Raw genomic sequence first — 25,590 nt, 5'->3', positions numbered from 1 at the left:
TAACAGGAAACCCCATTTTATTACAACCTAATTATGTTAATAGTGTAACAGGGACCTTGTTCCACCAAGCCCCAGAGCACCCATGCATCCCGCTCTCTGCCGTAGCACTAAATGGCTCGCAAGTCCAGCTGAAGGAAGCCCTCCAAGAAGAGAAGCTGATCTTTGCAAAGGTCACCGTGTTAATCATCACGCCCTTTCGCTAGCAGCAGCTGTCGCTAATTGCCTGTGAAGGAGTCGAAATGAAATTCCTGTTAATCCTCCTCCCAACATTACTAAAATCCAACATCATCATCATCACCATCTCCCCCCACAAACGGCCAGGAGCCACCAGCACTGGGCAGCTGATGGAGGAGCTCAGCCCGTCTCGGGAGAGAGGTGGCAGCGGCAGGTGGGAAATAGCATTTCCACTTTGCAAATTGAAGGATAGCTTATTGATTAGCAGCAATGAGTGTCGGGACAGTATTTCCCACCTCCTTGTACGATCGACCCTCGCACTCGTCATTCCGCTAAAGTTACCACCAGACTCAGAACAGTCGAAATCCTGGAACAGGGGGAATTTGTTTAATCAATAACATATGAAGCTTTTGGCACGGCTGAGCGTATGAAATAATTTTACAACAGCAAAATAAAGTAGTGCTGTGTTATAAATCAGAGAACACATATGGAAAAGTTAAAGCGATGCACTAAGTCACAGGGATATCAAGGAAATCACAGAAGTTCTGGCTGGAGTCCCTGGCTCCGCTGATGTTAATAGCTGAGAACTTCAATGCAAGTCAGGTTTGACTTCTTTTTCCAAAAGAGTAACTCATTTGCAATGCACGCGGCTGTATTAGAGTGAAAGGGTATTTAGAGCGTTCCCTTCGCTCACCTGTCTATGTAAATTGTACATCTTGTCTACCTACAGACCCGCAGCAGCAAACACATTACAATTTCCCTATTGTACCCGTGCCCGATCGGGCGCACGACCGTGCTGGCGGGGAGGAGGAGATCACCACAGACTCGTCACGGGATGGGCGGATGTGAATTGCATTTTGTTTTAGTTGTCTTAAATAATTTGCAGAATGCTTAAAATAAAACGCATCCAGAACCTTTTAAAAAAATTGCTCAGCATTAGTATTTGAAATATTTATCCCCCAGGGTGCAGGCTTGTAACATGAGCACTTAATGGGGTACATTTTCTTCTCTCCAGAGAAAAAACAAGACATTGCCATTAAATAGCACACTTAGACCAACTATAAGTGTTGATGCGATCTGAGGGCTCTTGTTTCATTTTATATGCTAGGATAATTCCTGGGAAGAAAAACATACCGCTAGAAAGAGCAGGAAGACCCACTTCTCCCTTTTCTCATTCAGCAGCCAAGAAAACACGAGAAAGGGTTATCAAGTAATGCCGACACCCCCTCCCACAGAACCAGTGCAAAAAAACCCCCTTATTTCTTCCCCTTGCAGAAAATGCATCACTGAAGTACAAGTTCACATCACTGAAGTACACTGAAGTTCCCGACTTGCCAGCAACAGCAAGCTGTGGTAATTTAATTTTTCCCTGATTTGAAAAGGCAGGGACGAACGCGCAGAGGAGGCGGCCCTGGTCACAGATGGGACGCCAGTTCGGCTGTGGAGCTGCCTGCCAGCCCCGTGCCCGCAGCAGCGTTATTCCAGCAGACCGGCTCCGCAGGCAGGCAGCACAGATGCTGGCGATGGCACAGCACGAGCTGGGGGTTGCAGGACGTTTCAAGGGTAGAAAAATCAACAGCTGGGGGAGGAGGAGGAGGATGCTGACTACACGGGTGTCCTACTGCTAAGACCTTTGGTTGATGATGCCTTAAAGCTTCCCAGCGAGCTGCAGCTCTGAAGTGATACTGGCATCTCCCGCTCCCCCCGGTGCCAAGCTCCGGGCAGGGTGTCACGAGTGGCTTTCGGTGATCTAAAGGCAGGGTGCTCCCCACGCTCTGCCTCTTCGGACATCACCAACACCCACACAGCCCCGTGGCCCACCGTATCCATGAGCTGGTCCAGATGGAAAATTAAGTATCCTTGTTGCAGGATACATTTTCCGCCAGACCATCCAGCTGACCGAGCCGGTGCTGCAAAGGAAGCACAAGGGAACTAGGATGCCATTTTGGACAACGGCCCGAACGGAGAGCCGTTTAAACGGCTTGTGAAACCACATCCTTAGAGGTTTTGCTTTCTTGCAATGTCAGGTTTACCTAATGGCTTAAGGACAATGCACTGAGCCTTACAGTATGCTGCTTACCACCTCCCAAAATAGGTATGCTTCCTGTAGCCCGGGACCGCAAGACAATGGTATTTATGCTTAATTTCACGACTGTTCCTAAAGCGCTCTTCAGCCCTGGCAGAGGACACTTTATGCTCCCTGCGAGCGGATGCACAGTTCACGCCTCTCGTTTCCTTCAAACACGTCTATTTAAATGCATTTGGGTTGTCAGCGTTTCACACACCGTTACCTTTACTGGTGGCATATATAAGGTAACGCTAATTGCTATGTGGGCTGCTGTGGCTCAGTTTTCCAGACTTCCCACCCAGAGGGAAGCTCTGTTACAGAAAGATTCCGTTTGACAGGTTTCGGTGCTGCAAGGAGAATGGAAGATGGATGGGCAGCCTGCTGCAAGGAGAAGAGCCCCCGTCTCCTCGCAGGAAGCCACAACTCCATCAGAGCTCACGGGGAGAGTTTTCCACAACAAAACCGTTGTATCTTGGGCGGCCCAGAAAGCACCAGCGCAGCCGCAGGTCCTCACAGGAGCATGGGTGGGACGACATGGGATGGGGCTGTCTGGGGAGCAAAACGCTCCTCGGGACGAAATCAATGGATCAATCGGCATTACACCAAGCGAGGAGGATTTGCTGAGATGCTCAAACCAAGAGCCCAGACACTGTCAAGCTTGGGGAGGTGCTGGGGGAAGAGAAGAGAGCACAGAGCTTGGCCAAGCTGGAAGAGGGAGAGGGGCTTTGCACAAAATGAACCCCCAGCACGGTCGAGCAGAGCCACAGCTCGTACCGAAGGAGTTAAAGTGCACAAAATCCCAGCAAACTGCACCACGGGGAGTGACGAAACGCAAGTCCGCCTGTCCCAGGAGTGCCAGGAGGTCAAAACCCAGGGAAAATCCCACCGCAGGGGAGCGAGGTCCGGCACAGCACAGGGGAAACCAGCAGCGTGACTCACCCCGATGGGAATTGCCCTGAAAACTTGCAGCAGGAGTATTTCGAGCTCAATTCGAGCCCCTGTTCCCTCTGTACAAAGAGGTTTGCTGTTGGACTGCCGGGGAGGCCGTTTCTGTACTCGGGTGCTTTTGGGACCCCCCCCATGCATCCGAACACCGCTTTGGAAATGGTCTCTCACCGGCTGCTCAGCTCCTCTTTGAGTACTAAAAGCTGTCACCTGGGCACACGAAGAAATGTTTAGCGATGGGTTCACCCTTTGGAGTGCCTTTATGAGACATGCGTAAAGCGAATCACCCCGGGTGAGTCCCCTGTTAATAACTCACCCTCGTACCCAGCTTCCCAAAGCTTCCCGCGCACAGATCAGCTTCGTTACCCAGCATCACCGCCGTGCGTTGCTGTGCAAAATCTAATCCAATTTTCTTCTTCTTTAGGGATAAAACATCAAGAGAGGGCAGTCAGTCTGTCAGATCCAGCAGCAATGTGGAAGAAGTGGAGGCAGAGCTGTGTCATCATGGAATCGTCTAGGGTGGAAGGGACCTTTAAGATCATCGAGTCTGACCATTAACCTGACACTGCCAAAACCACCAGTAAGCCATGTCCCTCAGCACTTTGTCTACACATCTTTTAAATCATCTCCAGCAAACCCATGCCTGAGGAGGAGCAATGCAGATGGGTGAGCTCCAACGCTGCCATGGATTGGGAGGGGTGGTTCAAGACACACAGCCTCTTTTGGGGAACTCAGTGTTCAGTTTTATGACCGTGGAAAAAACCAAAATGTATAAACTGTGAGATCACGACTTTGTATGTAGGTATTTAGGACTACAAAGATACTCCTAGAAGACTCCCATGGCCATGTCCAAAGCCTGGGGAGAGCAGGGGCACACTGACAGCCTTACAAATCAGTAGACTGGAAGAAATATCTTAAGTTGTCCATAACAAACCAGAGCAAGCTCTGCTAGTGCAAAGGTACCAAAGGTATCCTGGATGCTGTCAGCGTGGGTCGAGCGTTTATTAGCCCAACGTTGGTGTGGAGCAGGGCAGCCCCAAGCAGAGCCACCCGGAGCTCCGCACCACCTCCCGGGTGTCTATCCTTGGGCACTGCCCAGAAGTGACCAAACCACTACAAAAGCCAAACTGGGGTCAAGATGCTACAAGAGCCCCGCTTTGGCATCGCTGTGCCCCAGCCACGTCCCCTCTCGGGACGAAAACGCACCCTTCTGCCAAACCACCTCCGGGGTCCCTGGGTCCCTGCACCACTCATCTGCAATCCGGCCAGCGCACGCTGACTGTAGCTAATTCCCTGAATACGTTTTCCCGAGGACAAGCCCAGCAGCTGCGTGTGTGTGTGGCATATCACATTTCGGGGGGTGGCATTTCTACACCCCTTCCCCAGCACAGATCTGGCAGGCGGCTGTGCAAGCACCCAGGAGCGGGCAGGATGCTAAGCCAGCCCCGCACACCTGCAAAGACAAATAAATTCTTTACTTTAACATCAGACAGCAGACTATAAAATGAAGCTACAAGAGTGTATCACTGCACGTGAAGGGAAATTCATTCTGCTGCTAATGCCCATAACTTCCCTACTGAGAGTAATGGGTATCAACAGGAGAACAGACATCTCAGAGGGCCAAAACGTGCGCTGGTTTTTTTTCCTAGGCTTGTGCTGGGCACACTACCTGAAACACAGAATCGCTGAGTTCTTCTTTCTCCCCAACCCTCAAGCTGATGTAAAATGCCCACATTTTAATAGTAAGCGTGATTAACCATCAGCATAAATTACCAGGGTTATAATGAAGTCTCAGAAAAAAAACCCTTGATTGTTTCTTCGGAGCAATGTTCCAGTTATACACCAAGTTACATTTCAGTTTAAATAAAAAGCAACTCTTGTGCTGGGTACCAGATAAGAACTCAAGTCTAAATGAGGCTGGCGGTCCTTCCCACCTTTGAAATACATAAATATATGTGTTATTTAGGATCAGCGTACTATGGGGACTGGCTGATCCTCCGGAGCTGAAGAAGAAGAGCCAGATGATCTTCCAAAGGCGAAGGGAGAGGAGAAAAGCCAGTTCAGATTCCCAGCCAGGGCAACGATTTACGGGTAGGTGCATTTTCTGACTTTGACTTCTTCAGCAAGGAGACGGTACGCGCACGTCTCCCTGTTCAAAGGACATCTTGTGCGTATGAGCAAATTTGTCCAAATCGTTTTGGCTCCGGCCGCGGTAGTATGTTTAGTACACGATTTCCAGATGTGTTTTGTATCCCCGTCAGTCCGGCTGCTGCCTCAAGCCAAGGGAGTTATATAAGCTGCAAAGCTTAATTGGATTATTTAGCCCAAATCGTTGGCCAAGAGGCAGCGGGGCCGTGGAACCGGCCGGGCAGCCCGGAGAGGACCTGCACCACCACCGGCCGGGGGAGAACGGGAGGGAGCACGAGCCAGCAAATAAATTAAGGAATTCATAAAGCAAGACTGGCCTCCCCATCTCCCGCCAATGTTTTCTCACGCCTCCCGTCCCTTTTACGGAGGATGCACTAGCTGGTATTCTATTAGAAGTATGTTTTCCTACTTTAACAACAATTAAAAAAAGAATGCAACAAGCATTTAGAAGACACGAGCATTTCCTCTCCACGCTAACGAGCATTTCCTGACCGTGCAGCTCCACAACATGGAACTTAGTTTTTCCCACAATGAGGTTTTTTCCCAAACTTTGGCCGTTGCGGCGGCTTATTTTCCATTTAAGGGCATAATCCTGCTTGCAGGATAACCCATCCCAGCGGATCTTCACAGATGTAATTATTAAGGCAAAGTCCTAAAAAAGAAAAGTGTTGCAACTATTCTTGGGAGGAAATCAGGAAAGAGAAGAGAGAGGAGCTGAAGAGCTTCCAAATGCTGTAGCTACCAAAGCGTGCCAGAAGGATTTTGTTCCTTTTATTTTTAATAGAGCTGGATGGTTAAGTCAGAAGTTAACGCAAGTATATAAACTCACGCTAATCTTTCAGCAGGTCGCCTACTCCATTGCTTAAACAAAGGGCATGTGCGTGCTTGAGAGCTACTTAAACCCTTGCCATGAGGCCCTGGATGGACTTTGTATGGCTTCGCTACAAATAATAATAATAAAAAAAAAAAAGCAGCCTGGCATCCTTCTCTGCCACGGTCGACAACATTCCCACCGCTCTCCACCAGGCAAAGCGCCACGGATAAATTCAACAGATTAAAACAACCAGAACAGTACAACAGGCAGGGATGTGCTCAGTTCTGCTGGAAAGGGCTACACAAACGCTGGGAATCGCACGCTCGGAGGGAGAAGATGCTTCTTCTCCCCCACCCCCGCCCCAGCTCTGGTCCCCAAAGCATCACGCACACAACCAAGCCCCAAAATCCGGGGCTGCGAAGCTGCGTCGCCCGCATCCCTGCTGCAATTCATGACCAATATTCCCCCGAACGAGGAGCTTCGATTGCCGGGCTGTACGGAGTAACAGTAAACAGCAGTGGTGACCAAAAAAAGCAGTTTACAGCAGGGCTCTCTGCTACGATCCCGTGATTACTAGTTATGGAAATTTTTCAAAAAAAAAAAAAAAAAAAAAAAAAAAGGAACACAAAGGGAGATTTCCACAGGGCACACAGCGAGCCATGCAATTTGTGCTGCGCTTGGACTTTGTAAATCAAAAACCCAGGCGATGTTTACAGCGCTCTAGTTGTTCCTTAAACTTCGTTTTTCTTTACTGCGTGCACTTCATGCCCTCGGTGAGCTGCGGCGTGAAGCTCCCTCTGCGTGACTGACGGCAAGCAGAAAGTCGGCACGGCCCGACGGGGGCAAAGCGGCCTCACCCCCACCGTATCTGCATTAAGAGCTTCCACAAATTTGTGTAATACGCAGCAGTATAGAAATGGATTTCCAACCAGAAGAGCAGTTGGCAGGATTAAACAAGTAGAAAAGCACATGCACATAAAAAAACCCAAAACCAAACCCAAACCACCCCCCCCCCCCAAATCGGGAGGTCTGCACACGAGCTAATGGAACGAGCAGAAAATAACTGGGCATGCTCGGGGAGCGGTTCCTTTACGACAGACAGTAATGTCTCATTACGGGAGAAACAAATACAATAAAGATGAATATTCCATCTTCCCCTGGCTACATTTTAAGCGTTAAGCCAATATAAATCCTCAGGTTATATTTCACAAAAATAGCTAATAAAAGAAAAAAAAAAAAAACAAAACAACAAAAAACCCACCACCGAACCAACCCTGCTGGCAGCGCGGTGAAGCAAATTTCATTTGAAAAATAAATCCTACATTCTTCATAGGCAGACGTGAAAATCAATCAGACTTTATCACAACAGCCCCTCCCAGGACCAAAAGAAGCCACAGAGTAAATTTACAGCAAAAAAGTTGTTTCTCGTGCCCTTCTTCCCCCATATCGCTTAACCCAGTACAAAATTACTGGCAAACCGGCGGTTACTGCATCTTATAAACAGATGCGACACCTCCCCAGCCCCGCGGTGCTCCGCAAAGTCAACACGGAATCAACCCAGCACTTGGGATCATCGGTAAAACACTTGGATGGCGAAACTACACGGATGCTGCAATTACTGTCATCACAAAATGACCATTCAGCGCCACTTCTCTAGCGAGGCCAGACCGTACCAGCCCCCCGCTAACAAACACGGCCTTGTCGGGGTGTCTGGGCACGAAGGCGCCCGACACCAGCCCGCGGCTGCCAGGAGAAGATCGCTGGCAATTTAAGGACACGCTGAGCCGGGCCAGGACACCGTAGCATCACCGTTTCTAGCTGATCGAAGGGCAAGCTCAATTTACCTCCGCAGTTTTGTGACAACTAGTACAAGCCGACACGCGAAACGGTCTTAAAGCTGCTCTTGGGTGCAAGATTATAAATCTGGATCACCACCGTCTTCCCTCCCACAGCAAGAACATCACCCCGAAGGCTTATCATCCATCTCTTACCAGGATGGGGCAGGGAGCAAAAGGAGGAAGCATCTTTAATCAATTAAATCCCAACTTGGTCTGAGCTGGTCTTTGCACAGAACATCCCTCGGTCGCTCCCCCAAACAAAACGAACCCCCTACACGTGCCGAAGGTGTTGGAAATGGAGTGCGGAGACACGCGCCGTGCCCGGGAGTCTGCTGGATGCTTAAACATTAAAAACCTGTGGCTCTACTCGGTTCTGCACCTGCAGTTCCCACCTGCCCCCGCGGCTGGGAGGGGGATGGATTCGGGGAGGGGACCGTGGTGACAGGAGCCGGAATTGTCCCAGGCGGTGGCAGCGCCGTCCGTGTAAGGGGACTGAGGGTGGCTTCCAGTCTTGTGCCTCTTGCAATCTCAAGACGACCTTTCTGGATTAAAAACACCTTTAATTAGGGCCAAATCATTAATTATTAACAGTAATTTTAGCTTTAGAAAAAAGTTTGAAGCAGCCAATCACTTTTACCCCACTGTAACAAGGAAAAAAAAAATAATTCTAAAAGAAACCTTTGCTTGGCAAAGTTTTCCCGCTGCCTAAACCAAGGCAGGAATAAGCTCAGCGATGAGCTGAGGTGCACCAGAGCTCTGCAAAGGCGGCAGCTCCTGACACTCGTCGCTTTGGCCAAACCCTGACTGCAAACTCTAGAAATCCTGCTGGCCCAAAGTCCCTCGGATTCAAGCACTGGAGGCAAACCTGCAACAAGAAGCAGCTGTTTCTGTAGATCATAGCTTAGGCTTTGGGGTTTGCTTATTATTTTTTTTTTTTTTTTAAAGTTGGTTTACTGTATATTTATTCCGTCTATAATCTCCCCTTGCCTTGCATCTCCATTTTGAATTATTTATCATCAGGTATCACATTCATTTGCACACTTTATGAGGTACAAAAGAAATGATTAGTCATTACATATTAGACTTCCCCAAACCACCTGTGCCAGGCTTTGCAGCAGTTTTGGTTTAGTTTTTTCTCTAATGCTTGGGGGGGGGCGGGGGGGGAAATCCAAGGGGAGAATGGGATTTGCTGGAAACACAGAGTAGAATAGCCCGCACGCTCGCTGATGGCAAAGGCTCATTACTCCGTTATAGCTGTGCTCCGCAAGGAACGCGCAGACTGTCATCTCTGGCGTAATTTAACCGGCGATACAAATTGCAAGCAGTATTATTTCAAAGGACCTTTATTTATTGATTAGAAACGAAGTCCTTATCCTCTTCCTGCTCCCTCCTTGAGTCGTGCTGATTGCACACAATAGAGAGCTATCACTCAAAGAGCCAATTAAGTCAACTTCTGAAAGGTAATTGAATAGCTGAAATTCTTAGTGCAATATTGTACTGCATTATCTTGATTGCAGCAAAGAAAAACAAAGCAGACGGAGCAACAAAAATTAGAGAATGAGGCATTAGCCGCAGGTAGGAATACCGAAATGGATGGTCCGATTATCAAAAAAAAAACCAACCCAAAACAGATTATTTTCTTTCTGTGGTTACTTCTAACCCTTGCTAGAGGTGTGAGAAGGAAAAAACCAGCCTTGGTCTTGTTTATTTTCTGCACTCGGCAGGACTTCATGAGGGATCGGCTGAGCTGTAGACCAGGCACAGAGAACGGTGGTGGTCAAGGCCACCCCACCACATCCCTCCCCGGGGAAGAACACATCATCTGGGCATCCCATTCTCAACCGAAAGCTTTGATTAAAGCATTTCTTGTGGCTGGGACTTTATGAAGATATGGATCACCCACGCCTGACGGAGGAGTTCATACTATTCTCCAGCAGAGCCACCTACAGACCTTCTCTCTTCTGCCCTCCTGGCCACCTTCAGAAGTACCTGGAGGAGTTTTGATCACCTCTGGGATTTCTGTACCATGGCCCAATTGGGCTGAAGCGAGACTCGGAGTTTGAAACCTTTTGGGAAGGAGGACACAGCTTCAGTCCCTTAATAACAACAGGCTTAAACAGAAGGGGAAAAAAAGGGGGAGAAATTGATTGTAAGCCTGCCAATACTCAGAAGTTATATAAAATCACTCATTTAAATGCAGTAAAAAACCCACATCACAAACTGCGAGCAGAATCCTCAGGAACTTGAAGACACCAGCTGTACGTGGTCAAAATTCACCATCAATTTCCGAGGAACTACTCAAAGTCACAGCACTCGGGCTATAAAGCATTTATACAGGGACATAAAAAGGAAGCTTTCTGCAAAGTAGGAAAAGAGGCGCCACAGAACATAAAAGTCTCCCTCTTCCGCACCAACAGCAGACGCTGGTGTGACCTACCACCCCTGTCCTCCTGCCCCTTCATCCACCTGGGCTTCCACAGCAGCAGAATCAATCCATCCATCGTTAGAGCAAATTAGTGGCCACGTGCTGCTTCGGCACCGTCCACCTCCCCCCACGAGTATTTAGTCCAGCACCAGGAGTCTTGCTGAAGACCATACAGCTGAGCAGGGTGAGATGCTGCGGTGTCTCAGCCCCAGGTACCTGGATGCTTTCTCCATCCATTCTCCCGGTGGCTACCACAGCGCTCGAGGTCCCTGCCCTGAGCCCGCAGAGTGTCCATCCCAGTACAAGCATAGACCTCCCAGAGCAACCCAATAAACGTCACTTCTCTGCCAGCGAATGTGCCAGCAGAGAAATGCAAACCCATCCTCCTGTAGACATGGCTTCTGTGTTTGAGGGGCTGCCGCAGGGATGGTCAGGGGGGAGGATCCAAAGGGATTTATGCACCTTGCAGGTAGGGGACCCCTCTCGTGCCTTGATTTCCCACCTGTGAAACAGGCCGAATGACACCCAGCCAACTTTGTAGAGGGCTTTGCTTTTCATCAATCCACCTCCACCTCTAGGAGTCCGGTGTCATCATCCCCACCGTGCTGCCCAGGGGCCTCGGGACCTGTCAGTCTGAACCAAAACAGCCCTTAATCCATTGGGAATTTGGCAGTATCATGTCATTAACCCCTGAAATACACGTGGTACCAACGTCTGCCACAGTGCACCAGAAATAAGGCATTCGCACCCACCACCGAGTCCTGCCCAAACTTCTGCCTTACTCATTTTTGTCATTTGCTCCTCGGTTTATTTTGCAATTTTCTCTGCAATTCCCGCTGAAAGACGGGACACAATTTAAAGAACTTGGAACAATTTCTTCCGAACTTGAACGGCCTTTGCCCAAAAGAAGCCAGAAGGAAGCCTATGCACCCAAATGACACCCCAAGAGACCCGCTCCTCAGACAATACTCCATAAAAGGGAGCTTTAGTTTTTCTTAATCAGACTGAAAGCTCATCAAATACAGCAAAGCACCAGCCCCTCCCTGGCCAGTCTATACTTGAGACTTGTTCTATCTTTTCAAAAGCTCTCTTCAGTTACACAACCAAAAAAAAGTCTGTAAGGACTATATCTAGAACAGCTCTAAAAATTGTTCATACTTTCTCTGAGAGCTTACGTCAGCTCAGCGGACGGAGGAGCCAAGAGAACAAATATTTCATGGAGCAGTCACTGCACATAAATATTGCCCCCGACACGGATGCACCCTGAATACAATTACATCCTCACATCAATTACTAGGACGCTCCAGAAACACTCTTCGTAGAAAACGAATAAACAAATAAACAAACAAACGTAAGCTTGAGATAAGGAACTATCTGACATTCTAGCAGGCTGCTTCACCTTATAATCGTTATTTCCCAAGACACGTTGTGCTGGTTCGTATTCCAATAATACGTCCGTGTAGCCGCACAGGTACAACGGAAGCGTACAAATCATGCCTTGCGAAACAACTGTTGGCAAAGAGCAGGATTTGTGTATTCATTGCTCACCGCTGAACGGTTACGTACATTTTAATTCCGACCTCAAACGCAATTTGGACAACGGCAGATGCTTCCTATAGCGCAGGCTTCCGTCGGAGGAGAGTTAATTCAGTTTGAACACGGCAGCAATGAAGAAAGGGATTTAAACAAATATTTTCTGCTTCCTCTCTAAGCTTGATACTGCAGAGGTAAAAATGAGGGAGTATTAAACCGAGCAGCTAAACCTGCCTCTCCCAGCCCCGGCTCTGCGCTCAGCCCAGCCCGCTACGCCTGCCCTTCCCTGCCACCAAACATTCCCCTCTCTGTGACACCAGCCTATGGCAAAAAGAAATTAAATTATTTTAACAAGGCTCTTCCGGGTGCACACTGATGTGACCTGATGAGAGGAGAATATGCCTCTTGTTTTAGGCTGCTTAAGTTTCACCAAAAAAAGGGGGCACGCTCCTCTGCAAAACTCTTTTTCCTCTCCCCTCGTTATCCTCGGCAGCTTCCTCCTGTTACTCTCCATTAACAAGCGGATCATTATTTCACCAGCCGCAATCAAAACCTTCCGTAAGATAAGATCCAACTGCAATTTTACATCCGCAGAGTTGCCCACACTGAAGAGCCCTGAGATGCTCTTAACGAGTTGTATGCGCAGGGATCATCGCCTCTTCACCCATCAGCGGAGTAGTTTAAGGGGAAAAGAAATACTATAAATAATTGAAACCACAGCAAGGAATGTAGGCAGAGCAGAGGGAAAGAGGGCAACTCAGAGGAAGCTGGCAGCAGGAGAAGTGATAAGGACTTCTCCTGGAAGCCAAACCAAACAAGAGTGCGCGTACAAATAAATCCGCACTTCTTCACCTGTGCGCTACGCCACACACCAGCAGACAAAAGAAGTTCCTGACCTTTTCTGCACTGTTTGGCAATCCGAATTTTAAGCACCTACGAGCCCTCTCTTACCAACATCTTCCCCTTTCCTCCTCTCTGCCGCATCCACAAGACTGATGCAAATGACCCCCGTGCTTGTCCCCGGCACTGCAGCAATCTTGGCCACCAAAGGACGCTGACAAGTAAGTAGAATTCGATTTTAAATCGTAGGTGGGACATTCATCTGACATCGATGAATGTCCCACCTACACGGACCCACATCTCCTCGCCCAGCCTTTCATGGTGAAGTCCCGCCGAAGGCTTCCCCCTGCACCCAGCAGGTTCTGGGCACACCAGAGAGGATCCTGCTCTTGGCTGGGGCTTCTGAGCACCACGGGGTCACCATCAGGGTGAAATGACCACCTCTGGTTTGAAAGCTTTAAGAATAATTAACCAGCGCTCTGGAACAACAGATGAGTGCTTGACGTTTCAATCCCAGCAGTAAAACACCTCCTGCTCTGAAGGGCTAAAGGTTGTCATTTTGCCTAACCTTTAACTATTACAGCAATACTTCTTGACCTGCATTTTAGAAGCTATGAACCACAGCCTAGACAACAGCACCCGGGCTACGCGATCTGCCACTGTCTTGACAGATTTCCAAAGAGACGTGAAGCATCTGCCTTTCTCAAGTGACTTGTAGGATGCACAGACAGAGAGCTCTGCAGACATCCAGAAAAAACACACCGTTTCCCTCTGGATACGGCTCACCCAAGCAGGAGATGGCAGGAGGTAGTTTATGATGCTCCATGGAGGTAACGCTTGGCGCCACAGCTCCAGGTACCACTTCATCACAGCACAGGGTTGAGGAAAGGAGACTTCAACGAGCAACTCGGCTAACCAGACACCTTTAACGAGGAGCAAGTAATGAGATTTCTTAGCGAGTGGTTCATTCAAAGGGCGTGCAGTGATATCAAGAACCAGGTCAAAATCCCCATTAAGATCTCTGCAGAAGTCAAGAGCACGTAGGAGGGCTGGTGTTCCCAGAGATGAGATAAGGTGGGTATCTGGCCTTACACATCGATTTTTAGGGGTCAACTGACAGACCTCACCAGACTCCTCTTGCAGAATGCCGGCGATTTTAGGGCAAAAGCCTGCGTCAGGCACCACTGTTAAATTCAGCCCTGCTCCTACACTCGCAGGGCTAGTAACTGTGGTCAGGAGGTGAAGAAACCTTGATACTGACTCTTCTGTGTGAGCAATTCAGTTTAAGAGCTGCTGTTCAAGAAGCATGTCACTAAGATGAAAGGTGACCACATTTCTTAAATGTAATTCATTTCTTTAAGAGTCTTCCAGAAGCAGCAAGTACCCCCTCGTACTCTCTTCTCTACACACAGCCCTGCTAGGCAGCTGCCTTATAGAGGTGTGCTTTATTGCATGTTAGACCCTCTTGCAGCCTACCTGTCCCAAATCCACGCCTGGTACGGCAGGGCTGAGCGTCATGTGCCTCGAAGGACATCCTCCGGTTGGGACAGGCAGATCACAGCTCGTGGTTATGTGAACGGCAAATCTGGTGTCAGGAGCAACTTCCAGCCCACAGCAAAACCCGACACACCAACTCCTTAGATTTCAATACAAGACTGGCCCTTGTACCCTCTCTGCGCCACACGAAGGAGACTGGAAACCCGAGTCCACCGTGGACAGGACAGCATTTCTTGTTTGACTTCTCATCAAAAGCAAGGAAGACCTTTTGTACTTCCAAAAACCTGAACCTTAACTGTACTGCCATGCCAGCAAGAAAAGATGGGAACCTTGTGGTTCGAGAGGGTCTACTGCTGAGAAACTACATTTGGGCACTCTCCACGTGGTGAATGATGGAGTCCTTCCCCGGCAAGACAGCCGTGCACAGCATCTGTCCAGTGTGCAAAGGGATGATGCTGGCTGCCCATCCTCCCCTTCCAGCTGGAGGACGGCTCATGGGCAGCCGTCTCAGCTGAAGTCCCCAGACCTGGCTCCCGCTGTCGGATGCCCGGCCCGGCTCACCGAAGGATGCTGCAGCCGGCTCAGGCATGCCTGGGTTCGCTTGGTGTGTGGCTGGAGAGAAATGACTCTCTGGCAGCTGGCAAAAGCAGCTGCCTGCAGCTGACGGGGGGGTAACGAAGAACCTGCTGCTTCTTAGAAGTGCATTTCTGTCGCCCATACCTCCCGAACAGCAGATTTCCTCTGACCATGGGGTCGTAGAGAACAGAGATCCCGTAACACGGATCTTTCAGCGCTGGTAACTGATCCGACCTCATCCAAATGTCACAGTTGCTGTCAATACAAAACTGTTCCTTTCCACTTCATCCATGGGGCACCCATTAGGCTCAAACACAAAGGCAGCAAAGAGCCTACAACAAGAGCCTCATTAACTGACTGTAACGGGATTTGTTTTGGAGCGCAGTGCCGTCCCCCGCGCTGCGAGGCAGAGCTCTCGCTGGGGGAAAAAAATGGATCAAATTAAAAAATATCTTGCATACCTTAACATTGCAAGCAGCTCTTCCGTCAGACTTAAAACAACAGCATTACCAGACGTAAAAGGGAAAAAACCCCAGGAAGTCTCCCAAAACAGCAGACCAAATGAAAAAAGAAAAGGATGAAGGCGGCTTCAAATCCGCCCCGGAGAGAATGTGTGTCGCAGCTTTAACCTGCTGTAGGGAGGGGGGAAAAAAGGAAACAGGATAGCAGAGACCAGAAATCAGATTTATTAAGACCAACCAGGTAGATAAAAGATAGACGATCACCAAGCAACGATGGCTATTTTGGAAGCAACTAACTTCTGGAAATGTCTAGTCAGCTTCAGCATTTCATACACATGAAATTAGTGTCCACATAAGAGTACTCTCCTGAAAGGACAGGATTTAATGCAGCCAAGATAATTATCTAGATCCTTCTTTATCCCATTAGTGGTTTTCATTCGCATCCTGGAACACCATAAGCGGATTGCTCAAGAATTATTTGCCATCCGCTGTTCCAATCCCGATTGGAATTATCTTTATACCTCGGTACGAAGAAAAGAGATTACATCCCAGCCAGGGCTTGCTGCAATGCCCTCTTTTCTGAGGCTCCTTTTATCGTTTTTGTTCAGCAAGGTGATGAAAAGAATCAGAAAACAATTGTCACGGGTGTGATTTTGCCCTCTCCTCCTCTTCCTTCCCCCGCACGTGCGTTCGGGAGGAGGAGGAGATGCTCTTCCCCCCGCATCCCCTGCAGGAGATGCACGGCTGCACCTGCACAGAGATGAAGCTCAACGAGACTTAGTCATCAAATTACCCAGGACAGGATCCAAAAAACGCTCCCAGCTTCCTTTTGCGCCACGATCCACTAATAAAAGGAACAAGGATGAAACTGTTAAAACCAATTAAACAAATCAGTTGATGCAAGAGAAAGAAGTGGGATTCGCTGCACTAGAGATCCCAGGGGCGCCTGCTAAACGTCGTTTCGTGCTCTCTAGTAATATATGTCGCTGTGCAAGCTCCGATGGAGATAAAGCCAACATCATTCAAACAGCCAACACAACCCCTTGCTTCAAGGCCTAAAACAACAAGACGACAGAATTCCCCTCCCAGCCACTCCAACCGCCTGCCAGGTTTTGTATTAATGGAAGGATTACATCTCCTTCCAGGTATGGCGAGGACGCGGCTCGTCTCCCCACGGGCATCCGCGAGTCCGCCCTGCGGTGAGGAAAGATGCCCGGGCGACGCAAAAACCATCCCTCCTCCTTATGGAATCATATGGATGTAGGTATTCAGACCTGACACGAATAGGAATGCATGTATTTTTAAAAAAAGCGTGCTTTACGGCTGCGTAACGAGTTGTCGCTATAAACAAGTTATTAAAAGGGGGAGGAGGGACACAATAATAGCAGGTGCCAATTACTCAGCTCCCAGCAGAGACTTTCCAGTTTCTCACCTTCCCCCAAAGCAAGATGTGCCGCTGCACGGCAGCGCATCTCCCTGCGAGTGTAACACCCTTTCGGAGTATCGCTCCTCTCCCCCGAAGCAAAGCTGCGCTGCCGCCGTGCCGCCCCCAGAGAGGGGCCGCCCATTTCCCCACCGTCCCCGCACCGGAGTCGAGACCAATACGGCGTGAAATTAATTTGGAAAAAAAAAGAGTGAAACAGCAGAAAGTAAATGAAATGATCTTTTTAATTGACTCCAGGATCTGGCCACTCCTCCCGCCAACAGGAACAAGCAAATTTGTGAGCTAATTGCGACTGCCAGGTTTGCGTCTCTGCAAATATCTGCTTAGTTTCAGGAACAAAACGCCAGTAATGATTTTGTTATTTTAAGACGGCGGCATAGTTTCAGACAGTAAATGTCCACACTGCAACTGGAGCCGTCAGAGAGATCCCATCCTTTGAGGCGAGCACACCAAGGTAATGATTAATATTACAAAAGTAATCCGAGCCTTTAAAATCATTATTTCCAAAATCAGCAAATAATTACCAAGGCCTTCAGCAATCAATACCCAAGATAAATAGACAATTAAACTGCAAAAGAAACAGAAGAAAGTAGTTAATATTTGCCAAACACAAGCCAAATACACTTTTTCATGGTAACCAAATACTTCCAGTAAATAGATATTTTAGCTCACTGGAGAGGCACTTTCAGAAAGTAATAAATTAATCTAATAAAACAGACAGACAGGGTGGAACCAGACATTAACGAAACACAAACTGATCTATACGGAGCCAACCCACAATCCATGTCCCAGTTATGCTCATCCAGCACTCCGGGTACTCACCTCCCCCACCCAGGTCAGCTCTTTAGCTCTGGGAAAATACGCGTTTCGCGGGCACGACAAAGCAGCGAATTTCAGCCATCAGACGACGAAGTTTGCGCTCAGCGAGAATCTGCATTTCCAATTTTTTTTTATTTTTTTTTTTTTTCCCCTAGATACCCCTCGCTCCTCAAAGTCAGCAAGTTCATCTGCTTTTAAAGATGACTCTCGCTTCGCAGTGCAGTTTCAGCTCGGGCCGCGAGGTGCGGGATGAGCTCTCACCGCCAGCAGCACCAGCCACCTACGTGCGATGCCCGTGCGAGCATCCCCATGGATGTCCCCACCCTGGGACCCAGAGGGGCTCCTCCTCACTCCTGGGACCCGGAGGGACCCGCAGCAACCCCTGACACCCGGTGCAAGGACCAGCACCACCCCCTCCCCGGGCAGCCCAACTTTTACCAGCTTCTACCCAAAATCACTGCTTGGAGCTAACGAAGCCACACTGTTAAGGTCGACATCTGGTAAAGTTCCTCAAACAGTGGATAACTTGAACCGGACAAGATTAAGAGAGGGAGAGATGTGTGGGAAGACATCCATCCTGGTCATTTTCTGCAACATCAAAGGAAGAAGGAAGGGAGGAAACCGAGGGAAATGGAAGACAAAGAGAAAAGATATCAAAGCCAGCTCCAGAGAGAGGGCAATGAGCGACGGCATGAAAAAGGAATAGTTAAAACACAAAAGGCAGGATCAAATAAAAGCAAAAGATCACAGTCTGGGCACAGAGAGGAGGGAGGGGAGACCACCACACCACTTTCGCCAGCATTAGTTGAATAATTCATTTGGCAGGTACTTGTCAGTGGCAGTGGTTGAGTCTGAGAGAGCCCAACACCGTCCAGGTCCATCCATCCACCAGGCAATGCGTACGGTCAAATGCTGTTCTCGCTCCTCACATCCAGCATGGGGACACGCCATGGGGACACGCCATGGGGACACCGCACAGCAGCGCCGCTCCCCTGAGCGCCTGTCTTTTGGGGGGGAATACAGCGATTTAGTCCTCATTTGGAAGACTTCTCCAGCTTCTTCTGTCTGCAGTTCTTGGTACTGGCAGGGTTAGCATTGCTACTAGACCAGGCTATACAAACGTGCAGTGCTGTTACACGTATCTTAAGCAGCTCATAGCTCAGTACTGGAAGCGTTTCTTTGATGACGTACAAGGGCTTTCGAGGGCTACACAACTGTTTTGGTACCGTAGCCCTCCTATCTGAGCCATGAAATTCCTCAGAGCAGCGACAATACATAGAGGGTTTATTGCAGCGTACGTACAAGTAGCAGGTGACAAAAAAAGGGTCTCCAGGTTAAACCTTATTTCCAGAAAGCTCTTTGCCATCACAGAGAGAGAAGAAAAAAAAAACCAAAACCTCCGTGCTCTCCGGGCAGTCTTGAAAATATGATCAGGGTGGTCTAAAAACTCCTTGATGAATAGGTGCGGGCCAGGCAGCGGCACTGACACAAGCCAACACCGAGCTCTTCCCCAGTTCAGCATCCATCCCACTACCAACAAGTCCTAACCCACCAGTGTGACAATGATAGTGACAAGTAAATGGTCACTGCAACTCCACAAAACTCATAATGAAAGTAAAAGACAGGTGGAGACTAATTTTTGCACAGACACTTCTTTAAAGCCTAACAATTTACATGTTAATGCTGCTGCTGTCCACTTCAATAGAAGCAGAAATGAAAACATCTTGCACAAACGTGTCTGGTCACTTCAAAATACAGATTAACCTTTAGGTAAGTATTCATCCTGTGTGGAGCAGAAGAGGGCAGGAATATTTAAATATTAGGGGAGCCACTGCACGGCAGGGGCGGGCAGGAGGGAAGATGGAGTTCCGGAGCCGTCTCTGCGCATCAGAGACACGTCCACGCTAATGCACGGATCCTGGAGACTCCAATGTGACCTGACACCGGGACAAAAGCAGAAGGGGAAGCGGCTGGTGCCACAATTAATGCAGAAAGAGATGATTTAAAACAGAAATCCGCCCTTCCTGCCTTTTCTTGCTTCGTAAGAGAAGCCCGACGTGAGCTCAAAAACAAACCCAAGAAGGGCATCGCTGAATAAAACACCCCCTACACTTTAATTCCTATAAAAGAAGGCAGGAAAAATGCATTTACCTTCATCAAAGGCAACAATGCTCTCCCCGAACCAGGAAGCTGTTAAGCAGATACTCGATCAGCAATCCCCGAAAGGCCTCTCCCCCTAACAGCGTTAACCCGCCAGCCCCCGCTGAAGCCCTTTGTTTATTTTAATAGTTTCCATAATCCTGCAATTTGACCGGTGACTTCTGCCGCCACGGCAGCCCTCTGCACCCACCAAGCCCTCTTGGGCTTCGGCTCATGAAAAATAAAACGCCTACGTTAGGATTGGCACGATAATGATACGGAAAATCTTCACGAGAAACGTAAAGCTTCATCTCCAAATCCTTTCAGGCAGGCGGCGCAGCCCCACCTCTGCAAAGGTTTCCTGCAACGCAGCCTCATGCTAAGGCTCCAACCTTGAATTTCACTTCACTTTTTTCCACTGGTGAAAATCAGTGGGGACATGTCCCGTCCCACCTCACGCTGGAAAACCTGAGCGCACCCCAGCAGAAGGTTTTCTTCTCCACCCTCACCCCGCGCGCCCCATCGTCCCGCATCCATGGTGCTCCCAACCAGCACCTTCCCGACAGGCACGTGCCCGGTGGCTGTGGATCCCCGTGCTGAACCAGCCGCCCCACGATGGATATTTGTCCCGTGTTTCTTTACACCGTGAAGTGAGAAATCAGTTCTGGGGGACTGGTTTGGGTTTTGTCAACAGGGAGAGCCGCGGATAACCCAAGCCTGCCTGCAGTAGCCTGCCAGCAGCCTTGCCCCATCTATTGCTAAAGCAATTTCTCCACCACTTAGCAGGCTTCAAAGCTTCCTGGAGATGACTGGCAGCTTCCCTTAAACTAGCCAGTATAGATGTGACTTACATTAAACACTAAGTGAATAATCAATGAACATTCAGGATATAAGCACAAATCAATGATTTGTTTTAGATGAATCAAAGGGAATCACAAATGAGGAAGGGTTTTGTTCTGTCACAGAAGTAAACCAAGAGAAGCAGTTGATGCAGCTGGGGGGGGGTGTGCGTTAACCTGCCCTGCCTGCTCCTCTCCTACGCGCTGACACAGTCCCCGCTGTCGCAGAAGCGCGGCTGTGTCCTCCAAACCCCCGTGACAAGAGATGCCTCTGTCCCCAGAGAGCAGATGGGAACTGAGGCATGAAACCAGCCGGCTGACTTTCCCGAGACTGGGAGGGATGCGGCACAGCAGGGCCCCAAATCCAAGCCTCCTGTGCTGGGGTACACTGTCTGGGTTAGGAGAAAGCCCTCTTCCGTAACTTCAGCTCCATCACACAACTGCAGCTCTTGTCATCGGAGCAGCAACGGGACATGGACAAGTGCACGGGTAGAACAGGTCAAGAGCCCAGCTTAAAGACCTAACAAAAACTGCAAAAAAATAAAAATGGAAATGCCAGTGACTCCAGACAATGAAAGATTTTTTTTGATAAATGCCTATCGACAGGTTGCATGGTGTCCCTCGCTCTTGGGATGAATTTGGTCAAATCGTATGCAGGATAATTTTACAAATGCTGCTGCATTCCGGCCACCAATCACACACCACGTCTGCTGGGCACCACATGGGCCAAGTAAAGGCTCTCAGAAATGCCCCTGCCCATATTTTATTTGCCATGCATTTTAATGATAGACTTCTAAACTCTACGGTTCCCCGCCTGCACCTCCTCAGCCATCAGACGCACACGCTGGGTCTCCTGCCGACGTCTCTCCTCCTGGTAAATGCTTCCGAGGATCGCGGTGAAAACGATCGCTCGCACCCGTCGGGCTGCAGCCGGTGCCCGAGACCCCAAAGAAACTGAGAAAACCTGAAGTCGAGCTGGTGCGGGGACCAGAAATGAAAAAGCAGCGGGAACCCCCGCGTGCCGCAAGACACGGCTCCTATTTAGCAGTATCACAGGCTTTGACTCTGCTGCTTCTCGAGCGGATTAGCCTTCACAGCTTTTACTCATTATATAAAAAGACTTTGTAAACACGCTCAGAGGAACGTCCCTCCGGGACAAAGTCTGCTTCCCACAAAGGACACCCCGAGCGAGCAGAGCGTCCCGCCGCACAAGGCACCAGACGAGCAGTATATTTCCTTACGGAGATGCCGCCTGAGCCTGCCCTGCTGCAACGGGCACCGGAGCAACGTCCAGGCTGCAGCCGCCGCCCCGCCGTCACCAACGCCCCGGCATCCCCACACCCCACCGCGTTCGCAAGTCGAGGGAGAGACCCCGTGCTCAGACCTGTCCCCGGATACCCACCTGGCATGCCAGCGGCGAGTCCTTCAAGGAGCCGTGCATGTCTATTCGAAGCGCTTTCACAACGCCCACGGGAAGAACTGTTCCCATGGGATGAGCATCCAAAGTAGCGCGTGATCAAAACTGATGTTAGGGGCGTGAAGCCACTGTGCGAAGAGCAACCCTGCTTCACGGGCAAATCCACGGGTACGGAGGTGCCCACAGCTGTGGTTTTACAATGGAAACTGGAGCCGGCTACCACTGGGTAACTAGAAATCATTCAAATTTGAGGGGGAAAAAGCCTGCCGGGGGAAGCCTGCACAGGCAGCGTAGGTACAGAGCCCACCCCCAGCTACGCAGCTGCACCCTGGAGGTGCAAGCCCAACCGCCAAATGCTCATTATAGATGAGCACCAAACAGTTTTCATCATTGGAAAGGAAAAAAACCCAACAACTTGTAGGTTAAACTTGTTCACCCTCGTCCCATCTGCACTTGTTACTTATCTAAAGTCATGACAGCTTCTCGGTTTTCCTCAGTAAAACACCCCCTGTAATCCCCACGTTGGGCACGCTAATGCCCGCGCCTGCCCGTGCCTCTCCGAAGGCTTGAGCCATCGACTGCAGGTCGCCCTCCATAGTTAAACCCTGCAGGTCAACCTGATGACAGCAGCTTACAGAAGAGCTTCTTCCAAGGCAGCTGTTGGCTTTGGAAAGTTAAACCATACTTAAACCTAAAATCAGCAAGGAGAGAATATTAAACGTTGGCCAAGACACCCACCACCATGATGCACAGCACGTGGTCCACCTCCAAACCACCCCGTGATGCTGGACATCAGCCGCCTGGGTGACTGGTTGTGCTATTTGAGGCTGCCCTTCTCTTCCTTCTCCTGCAGACTATTTCAAACCTCATTTATAATTGGAAAGAGGCAGCATCTGTTTTTGCAGACCGTGAGGTCAAAACTTCACTAATAACCACAGCATGGCAAAACACCATTAGTGGGTAAACAAACCCTGCATCGGTCACAGAATAGCAGCTCTAGAGCTGGTTTGACCTGGTTTATTTTCTTTTGGCTAATTGTTTTGTCCTCTCAACACAGAGCGGGAAGACAAGCAGGCTCTGTGACGCTTTACATGTGTTTTAATATCATTTTATTCCCCACTGGAGGCAACACAGACACCTTGCCAGCCTTCCCCAGAATGCAATGACACGAGGAGCTCAGGATCACTGGGAATTGTCTCCAGCCACTCATGGGGGACAGCCGATGTTACAGAGCACTGGCAAACACAAAGCCTGCCTTTGAAAAACAAGGGGATGGGGATAAGGAGGATGCAGGAAATTATAGAATAATCAGCTTAACTTCAGTTGAAATGCTTAGAAGATGATGAGAACTTGAGCAAGAGCTAACCTCTGTTTATCAAGAACAAATCACATCGAATCTATCATCTTTCTTTCTGTGACCGGGTGCCAGGACTTGTAGGAAGGAGAGAAGAAACAAAGATTTCAGGGAGGCCTCTGATAGTGCCTCATGTGACATCCCCTTAACACAGCAAGGGACACAGGGGCTGGACTGAGCCACCTGGAGATGGGTGCACTGCTGCTGAGACGACCACCGGTGACCTGGTAGTTGTGCTTTGAGCACAGACTGGGAGGACCTTACCGAAGCGGTATCGAGGAGAACCCATCCCGTATCTGATACCGCTCGGTGTTTTCATGCACAACTCGGCCGATGCTCGAAAACATGCCAATTGCCTTCGCAGGCGACACCAAGCTGAGAGGGACTGAGAGCACGCGGGAGGGCAGGATCAGAATCCAAAACAACCCTGACACTTTAGAAGGAGCCTGGAGAAAAAAAAAAAAAAAAAGACGCAGTTCAACAAGGACAAGCGTGAGGTAATGCGATTTGGTAAGAATAATTAACCGGGCAAATACAAGACGAGGAACGAAAAGCAGAAAAAGTTCTGGAGAAGAATGGCTGAAGGGCCGATGGGATTAAAAAAATTCAATACGAGTCATCTGCGGCAAGAGTAGAAAGCAAACACACTGGGATGTACAAACAGGATCGTCGTATGTTAAAGACCTGAAGCAATCCCTGTTTCTTCTGAGCAAAACTGAGGCAGCGACTTCAGTCCTGTATCGCAGGTTGAGCATCACTTCAGGAAGGATAATGGTCCAGAAGAGAGTAACAAGAACAACTGCAGACCAAGAATACATGACCTAAAAACAATGATGAAAGGAAGCAGCGTGGTCTAATCTATATGAGCAGGGACGAAGGGGAGACACGGTAGCGACTTCCAAATATCTAACAGGCTCCTGCAAAGGAGGAAGGAACTCTTCTGCCTGTGCCCAATAAATGGAAAAAAGGAGAGCACGCATGAAACCAAACTGAAGGAAAAGACATTTCTGTTCAGATCCTAAGAAAAATCCAGTGGCAGGGCTGCTAAATGTCAAACAGATCATCTGGAGAGCTTAGGCATCTCTGTCATCGGAGGTTTTTAAGAATGAATAAGATAAACATCTGTCAGCAAGGGGTTAGTTATCACCGATCCTGTGTAGGGGCAGGAGATGGACTGAATGACCTCTCAAGGTCTTCTCCAGCTCTGTACAGAATAACAGCCTGATACGCAAATGACCATAATAGCCGGAAACCTGCTGTGCTGACACAGCCCGACCCGTGTTTTTTGTGACCTGTTGCAGCGATCGCTGTTTGCAAGAGACAATCTGTTGCTGTCAGAGGCATCCCAGGGAGAGTCCTACCAAGGAGGACAGGGACAGTGGTACCCGAGGTTATCATCTTGTCACTTCAGTGAGCAATGGGGAAAAGCTACTTGTTAAAAACCAAAAGTGAGTCAAAGGACGACACAGTCCGGGCGGCACAGAGCGCCTAGTGGGGTTGGCCATACTGTTTCAGAAACCAGGAGCGATGCTCGGAGCCTGCGCGGCTCCACACGCTGGTTTCACTTCATTTCTGGGAGCAGCTACGAGCACAGCAACTGCTCAGCAGTAACCACAAGAAAGCAGCTCTCAGAGCGCTCCTCTGCCCCTGCACAACCTACCACGCTCTGGCAGGTCTGGCTGGCAGCGCATACAACACCACCTGGTTGTGCAAACATTTTGTCCAGTTAAAAATCTCACCAGCAGAAGCTAACCGACCCACCGGCGGTACCCCTGCACCACAAACGCCCAGCACCCAGACCCACCGGGCAGCTCTGGTGGGATTTAAGCCACATTAGCACAGGGCAGGAGAGCCCTTCAGCTGATGAACGAGGCAGTGGAGTCCAAACAGCCGCCCGTCAGACACCCGCAGCCACCAGGAGAAGATGGCACATCCCAGGCGCTCCTGCCCTGCTGCCAGGGAAGGGGCTGGGCTGGATGGGCACCTACGCGGGCTCGTGTCATCCTGCCCATCAGAGCCAAAAAACCTTCCCCCAGTGCTGCCCCAGCCTTGCACCAAGCTGCATCTTGTGATGGTGCATGGTGTGCCGTGGGACTGGAAAACCATCAAGTCATGTCTTACGCTCAGCAAAAGCTGCTTCTCACCTGTAGCAGGGAGAGATGCTTATATAGAGAGTGGGAAGAGAAGGTCAAGGGCTGGATGGCTGAACCACGTGCCTTTATCAACCCCTAAAATTGTAGGAACTGGAAGAGCTGTGCG

The 25,590-nt window shown here is 49.4% G+C and overlaps 1 protein-coding gene across 2 annotated transcripts in view; it reads right to left on the bottom strand.

Annotated features, from left to right (window-relative positions):
- The window catches only part of MGAT4B (alpha-1,3-mannosyl-glycoprotein 4-beta-N-acetylglucosaminyltransferase B), a 52,755-nt gene that overhangs the window by 26,099 nt on the left and 1,066 nt on the right, over nt 1-25,590 (bottom strand). The window lies entirely within an intron of this gene.

Source organism: Rissa tridactyla, chromosome 11 (genome assembly GCF_028500815.1).
Source record: "Rissa tridactyla isolate bRisTri1 chromosome 11, bRisTri1.patW.cur.20221130, whole genome shotgun sequence".
NCBI classification, from domain to species: domain Eukaryota; kingdom Metazoa; phylum Chordata; class Aves; order Charadriiformes; family Laridae; genus Rissa; species Rissa tridactyla.
The sequence above is the reverse complement of the archived record's forward strand: the minus strand, read 5'-3'. Positions and strand labels throughout refer to the sequence as shown.